The sequence below is a fragment of the Amblyomma maculatum genome, chromosome 11, assembly GCF_055883805.1.
Source record: "Amblyomma maculatum isolate TAMU_Amacu chromosome 11, ASM5588380v1, whole genome shotgun sequence".
Taxonomy (NCBI): Eukaryota; Metazoa; Arthropoda; class Arachnida; order Ixodida; family Ixodidae; genus Amblyomma; species Amblyomma maculatum.
Genome location: NC_139354.1, coordinates 157950463 through 157957177, shown reverse-complemented (window position 1 = coordinate 157957177; position 6715 = coordinate 157950463). Strand labels below are relative to the sequence as shown.

The 6715-nt window shown below is 49.7% G+C and overlaps 2 pseudogenes; both read left to right on the top strand.

Annotated features, from left to right (window-relative positions):
• Window positions 1–3115: 3115 nt before the first annotated feature.
• On the top strand, window positions 3116–3943 carry LOC146175264 (uncharacterized; annotated as a pseudogene).
• LOC146175263 (uncharacterized) lies at window positions 3892–4828 on the top strand (annotated as a pseudogene).
• Window positions 4829–6715: the final 1887 nt, after the last annotated feature.

Genomic DNA, 6715 nt, shown 5'->3' with positions numbered 1-6715 from the left:
CGCTTCATTTCTACCGCGCCAAACGGACAGAAACGAGCTCGAGGCTTCTTCCTGTTGACGGCAGACCGGCTGTACGCTACCCGCAATATATTCAAAGAATGTCCACCGGCGACAGACGCAAGTCAAACGCTGTCTACTCCGATTAGTCAGGGCGAAGCGGACGCCTGCAAAGTCGTTACTTATAAACGGAAAACAAATATCCGCACGAAAGACACGGCGACGCCGATCTACAGGGCCGCACGCAAATACCAGCACACCACCATTATTCGTTCTAAGCAACCGTGCCGAATCAAGGATGAGCACTGTATATGGATAGGCAGACTCATAACGCGTCATATTGCGGCTCATCTCAGTCTCTTGGAGGAAGATGCATTACCGGAGTTTTCGGTCCGCTACTAAATCCAGAGCAACCATCTCGCTGTTGACGCGTTGGAACCGGAGGTGCAAAATGCACTTCTCGCTATAGAATCCCTGACAATCAATGAAAAAAACGTGCCGTTTCAAGCATACGAAACCACGGGTCATAATTAAATACGAGGAATCATTAGGAATGCTGGTAATATGACTTCTGAGGAACTAATATTCTATTTGAATTGCCGCAAGTGCAAAATCCTGCAACCGCGCCCACTTGGGTACAAAGGCACTGCCATGAAAACTTTTCAAGGTAACAGCCTACCTTACAAAGTTGGACTGCGGTCATTTACGGTCCGTGTTTTTCCATACCGTCGGCCAGTTGCGGTTTGCGATATGTCACAAGATTGGACATAGCAAGGAGCAGCAAGATGCTCTAACGGGGGGGCAGCAAGATGCTCCCCCTGCGGTTTGCGGTAACACGAAGAGGGCACATCATGCTCGAACGCAGAACCGACACGCCGGAACTGCGGTGACTCTCATTTGGCTATGGCCAAAAACTGTCCAAAATAGCAACATGTTAACAAATTTCGCAAAAGGAAAAGCGTAAACCGGCTAGAAAGCAGCGGCTCAAGAAAGGGCAAACGCAGGGGCGTCAGCACAGCGAACTCCAGAAAGCAAAGGAAGAAAACTCGTCCGAACGGGTAGCCAAGGCAATAACGGCGCAATAGTTCTCGCAGCCCCGCGATAATACATATCTTCCCGCTCCAATGACACTCCAAGATTTTGGGCGGCGTATTCAGCAGCGAATGGCAGAATTGAGCAGTCTATATTTCAAAGAGTTCAAGAACATACTAGTCGAGTCATAGAAACAAGCGTCTATACCATTATGGAGCGTCTTATGCTTTCGGGCACGTTCCCTTTTGGCACTATCATCCAACAGTCCCAGCAGCAGCCGCTTTACCTACTTCTCAGGCAGCACCAACATTCACTACCTCTAATGCCTTACAGCGTCGCCTGGGCAGTTATTCAAGACCACTGCCGTGGGCAACAGTCTTACAGTGGAATTGTCGTTCGCTTCGTAGCAAGAGGGCGGACATGATCGCCCAGCTCCTCAGCAACCAAGACGATAAGTGTCCATTAGTTATCGCCCTTCAGGAGGTCCATGGTCCCGTGCTACGAATAATGCGCTATGATGGATACGCCCCATCTGAAGATCTCGCTGCACCCGCGAAAACAGCACTGTACGTGCGGAGGGCAGCAGTACACGTGCAGCTAGACACGCAACCGTGGTGCAACACGTCCCTAAGCGTCGTTGGTTGTTGTGTACAAGTCTCACCACAACGCGCACTCCTCGTCTTCTCTGTGTACAGCATTCCCAAAAATACGAGGAATAAGGCTAATCATGCAACTGTCGACCTCAGCTTTATCTCCCATTTTAAAAGGCTTTATCCCCAAGATATTATAGTCCTATGCGGAGACTTCAACTCTAACCATATCGCATGGGGATACAACACATGCAGCTGGCGAGGCAGACGTGTCATGCAAGAAGCCTCAGAGTACGGGCTGACGGTTCTCAACACGCCCCAAACGCACACTCGCAGGACAGACATGTCACCAAGCAGACACGTCACCTGGTCTTAACTGGAGCACCCGCCCACAGCAGTTTCGATGGGAAGTGTTGGACGACTGCTTGGGAAGTGACCATTTCCCGATACTTATACATTTTCGCGCAGGTCACGTCAACACGAATATGAAGCTAGATGCCACTAACAGGCTAATTCATCACAAAATGGGATAAATACCGCGAGGTACCGGGGCAGCAGCCTCCAGCCAGGCACATTAACCAGCTGGTATCACAGTTATGCCAAGCCAAGTGGAGAGCCACCAAGAGTCTCCGGGTTTCTTCTGACCACCCTGTGCCTGATCGGCATTTGCTCACCTTCGGCGTCGAATTCTCGGACAATATAGGCGGTCGGGCCGTGCTGCGTAGCACAAAAAGGGGTTACCTAACATACAGTTCCATAGAAAATTAAACAATAGGCTCGCATCAGCCCGCTGGATGGACATTTGTGACTCCATCAATGGGCAAACTCACACGTCTAAAGTCTGGGCCATCCTGCGTTCCCTCCTCGGCCAGCGCAAGAGTAACGATGGGGCGGCGCGCTTTGCCCTCAGAGAAAGAATCAACGCTAAGGAACTCACCGAACAGAACGCTTAAGTGTTCCGCCGACGTCTTGCCTCTCAGACCCCGTACGAGAAGGATGAGCCTTCCGAGGCCAGTGATTCTCTTAACAAGCCCCTCACCATGCCCGAGCTGGAACGTGCCCTGCAGCACGCTAATGCAAGTAGTACTCCGGGAGCCGATCAGGTTTGCGTGGCCAACCTACGTAATCTCTCCTAGAAGAGTTTAATCAAGTCTGGGATGCCGGGATATTGCCCTCCTGTTGGAATTTCTCGTTTGGTGAAACCCACCCCGAAGCCTGGCAAGCCACCATATACCTTATCCAACCTCCGTCTAATCTCCTTAAACTCATGCGTCTGTAAAGTAATGGAAAGCATGGTCAACACATGATTAATGTGGTACCTTGAAGATCACGACCTTTTAGCCCCCACACGGTATGGCTTTCGCCCTGGACTATCTACACAAGATGTACTCCTCCGCCTCAGAGAGGACGTCCTCGACCCTAAATCAGTGCACCCACGGGCTGTTGTAGGAGTGGACATACGCAAGGCCTTTGACTGTGTCCCCTCCACCACAATCATGACAAAAGCTCGTGACCTCAGACTGAGAGGGAAAATATACAACTTTAGCTGGTTAAACGATAGTAGAAAACTGGGCAAGTTGGTAAGTATTCATCTTGTTGTGGCACCACAGGGACGAGGACAGATACGGACAGATACTTGGTCTGTCTTTCTCCGTATCTGTCCTCGTCCCTGCGGTGCCACAACAAGATGTTTACCTGGTTTCCTACAGGGGCGTAGCTACCAGGTCAAAGTTGGTCAGGACACCAGTTCCATCCACCCCAACTTAGTAGGCGTTCCTCAGGGTTCGGTTAACTCCCCAACACTGTTTAATATCTATGCACCAGCTACCCAAGCGTCTTGCGGACGTACCGGGCTTGAAGCATACTGGTCATGCTGACTACGCCACCGTGTGGACACATCGGGGTTCATTGGCGAGCAGGAGGATGCCCTAAAAAAGCACTTGACATCATTCGTGACTACGCCACGGAGACTGGTTTACAGACTGCCCCAGATAAAACTGAGCTTGTCGTCATTCACGGTGGCCGGACCACCATAACCAAACAGGAGGAGAAGATGTCTTTTAAACTTTCCATTAGTAACCAGCCTATTGTTCGAAAGCAGACCATCTGAATACATGGCACGCACTTGGACGACAATTGTACTGCAAAACAAATTTTGCACGTTTTACGAAGAATCAGTAACCGCACCGGCAGAGTACACGAACGCGAAATGCGGATATTTTCAGCTTTTCGCGTCGCCCGCATCATGTACGGGCCTATCATCCCGTGAACCCTACACAACTTCTCGCGCTTGAGCAACCACACTTGCTACGCCACTGCGTGGTACGACCAGACAACCGAGATTCAGCGCCGATGTCACCATACACCGGCAGAAATGCCATTCAGCACCCGAGCCGAGCTAATGGCCATATTAGACTACTTTGAATCGGCTCTCGCAGTTCCTTCTGAAACTGACCCTGTTCACCATCGTGGGTACACGGACTCTCAAGCTGCCTGCCGGGCATGCGCCAACATCCTTTATATGGACTCCGTAATGCAGAAGATCAGGCATAACGCACGCCTGCTTCGCTAACGCGGTCAACACGTTATCATCCATTGGGTCCCCGCGCACTGCGGTATCTGCGGAAACGAGAAGGCTCATAGACTAGCACGCGCTCATGTCTATACCATGCTAGCCGGAGCTTCCTATACTCTTCTCCCTTCCGACGCTAGCACACCTGAGGTTGCAGATCCGATCGCGGAGAAGCTTGTGATGAAGCTTCATCGCACCGCCTACCTCACGGCAGTGGGCAACCCCCTGTCTATACCTGCATTTCCCCCGATGGTATTAACGCGACGAGAATCGGTCCTGCTGCGGCGGATCTAAACAGGCACCATTCTTACTCCTTTCTTGTTGAATCGCTTTCATCGGGGTGGCACGACGCCACCTGTATCTGGTTTCCTGCTCCAGGCGAAACTGCAGTGCGGATCTGAACCACCTGTTCTTGAAATGTCCGCTCTACACACCATCTCGTCTTCGAGCCGTGGCCATCGTTAAGCTGGGACCATGGCCTTCTTCTGTCTGGACCTGGGGCTGTCCCGATACCTCGTCTCGAGGTCGTGCCATCGAGCTCTGGCGGGCACTCGTCATGTTCGTCCAGGACTCGGAGGCGCCGCTGGTCGGCGACCGGCTCCGCAGTGCTCACGAGAGGCGCGCAATCTCCACTTAGCTGCCTCCCGGAAATTCGAATAAAACGAAGGCAGCCTTACCTCTTCTTTTCTACAACCCCCTTCCACCACAGCGCTTTCGGCGCATTGAAAAACAGTGGATTAAGCGTGGTTTCAATTCAATCCCCTACAGTGCCATAATTACAGAGTGACACAGCTGGCAAGCTCATCTACGTAAGTTCAGCCAGCGTCACTTGAACCAGCTTGTTAATGCGGACCCCTTGAAAGTCGCCAGTTCAACCATCTTAGTTGACCTTTTGCGAAGTGACATGTGCGGTGCGAACTCAGCATTTTCAGTGGACACTGAGGAAGCTTTTTACTCGGTGCCATTCGAGAAACCTCATAGCAGTGAAGAAGGGTACTGAAGAGTCGGAACCGGTTTGTTTCCAGAATTCGTGCGGTGTGAAAATTGATTCTTTTCTAGAACTGCTGGTAGTTTACCTTAATTTCACGATTATTAGCTACGGAGAGCATTACTATGTTCAAAAACGTGGGATTCCCATTGGCTCAAGTGTTGCCCTTGTGCTGTGTGAAACTTTTCTCGCTAAGCTTGGGCGTCTGCATCAGTCTGATTTGAGCGATGAGCGTGTCGTGCGTATTTTTAGATATTTTGATTTCCTAATTTCACTTAAGATTTATTCTGTAGATGACCCGGGTGTTGTTGCAGACTCGATCCTAACTAGATTCGAAGAAATCTTGAATTCATTGAACTTTTTCATTGAACTTCTGGCTGATGAGTCCATTCAGTTTTCAGATATTCGCCTGTATTTTAATCCTGTCGGTCACATTTGCTTAGTTTACGATCCTCGGTCTAAGAAAGCGCTACTGCCTTTTGACTCCTCGAATTCGAAGCATATTAAGTGAGGCATAGCCGCCAATATGCCTTAGGTCTTCTCTCCTCAATTCGTGTCCGTACAAAGTGGGTATTAGTTTCGACACTCAGGGGCAAAGACTTAAGGAAGCAGCAATTGCAGAGACTCTCAGAAAAAGGCTACATAAAGTAAAACAACGCGTCCAATCGTCACAGGAAAATGTACCAGGTGAACATAAAAGGAAGTTTGAGGTTGTGCCCTACGTACACAAGCTTTCGCAGAACTTGAAGAGAGTAGCAGCGAAATTTGGAGTGGATATCGTCTTCTCAGCTCCACTCAAGCTGGAAAGATTGTGCTTAGTAGACAATAAAAGGGATACGAAATCAGTATGCGGCGTTAATCAAAAGAATCTGCACGTCTCATGCCCCACTGGGGTTGTTTATTGGATCCCTCTCCACTGTGGAAGTGTGCAAAATGAGCAGACGGGCAGATGCCTAAATGTGAGACTGAGTGAACATGCCTCTTCACTTCGGTAACAAACTGATTAGCATTGGCCTGAGCACTACAAGAGCTGCAAACACTGCTTCCCCTCCTCAACCTAAAATTTAAAATTAAATTAAATTGGTTCACAGGAAGGGAAAGGCGCAGTAACTGTCACACTTGCTCTGTGGACACCCGAACCGCGCCGTAAGGGAAGGGAGGAAGGTGGGAATGAAAGTGGAAAGAGAGAAAGAGGAGCCGTAGTGGAGGGCTACGGAGTAATTTCGACCACCTGGGGATCTTTAACGTGCGCTGACATCGCACAGCACACGGACGCCACTTCGTTTCGCCTCCATCGAAACGCAGCCGCCGAGGCCGGGATACCTAAAATTTCAAATTTTCAAATTTTGTTCTCTTTTCTTGTGTTTGCCATTGTATAATGTTAACCTTTTGAAAATAACGATGTTAAAATAATCATCTTCTACATGCTTCTGTTTCGCACCCGTTATGTAACCCCCCTCACATAATACTCCAATCGGAGCCCGTGAGGTATTTGAATAAATATATAAAAATAAATAAACCGTACCAGGGTCTTGA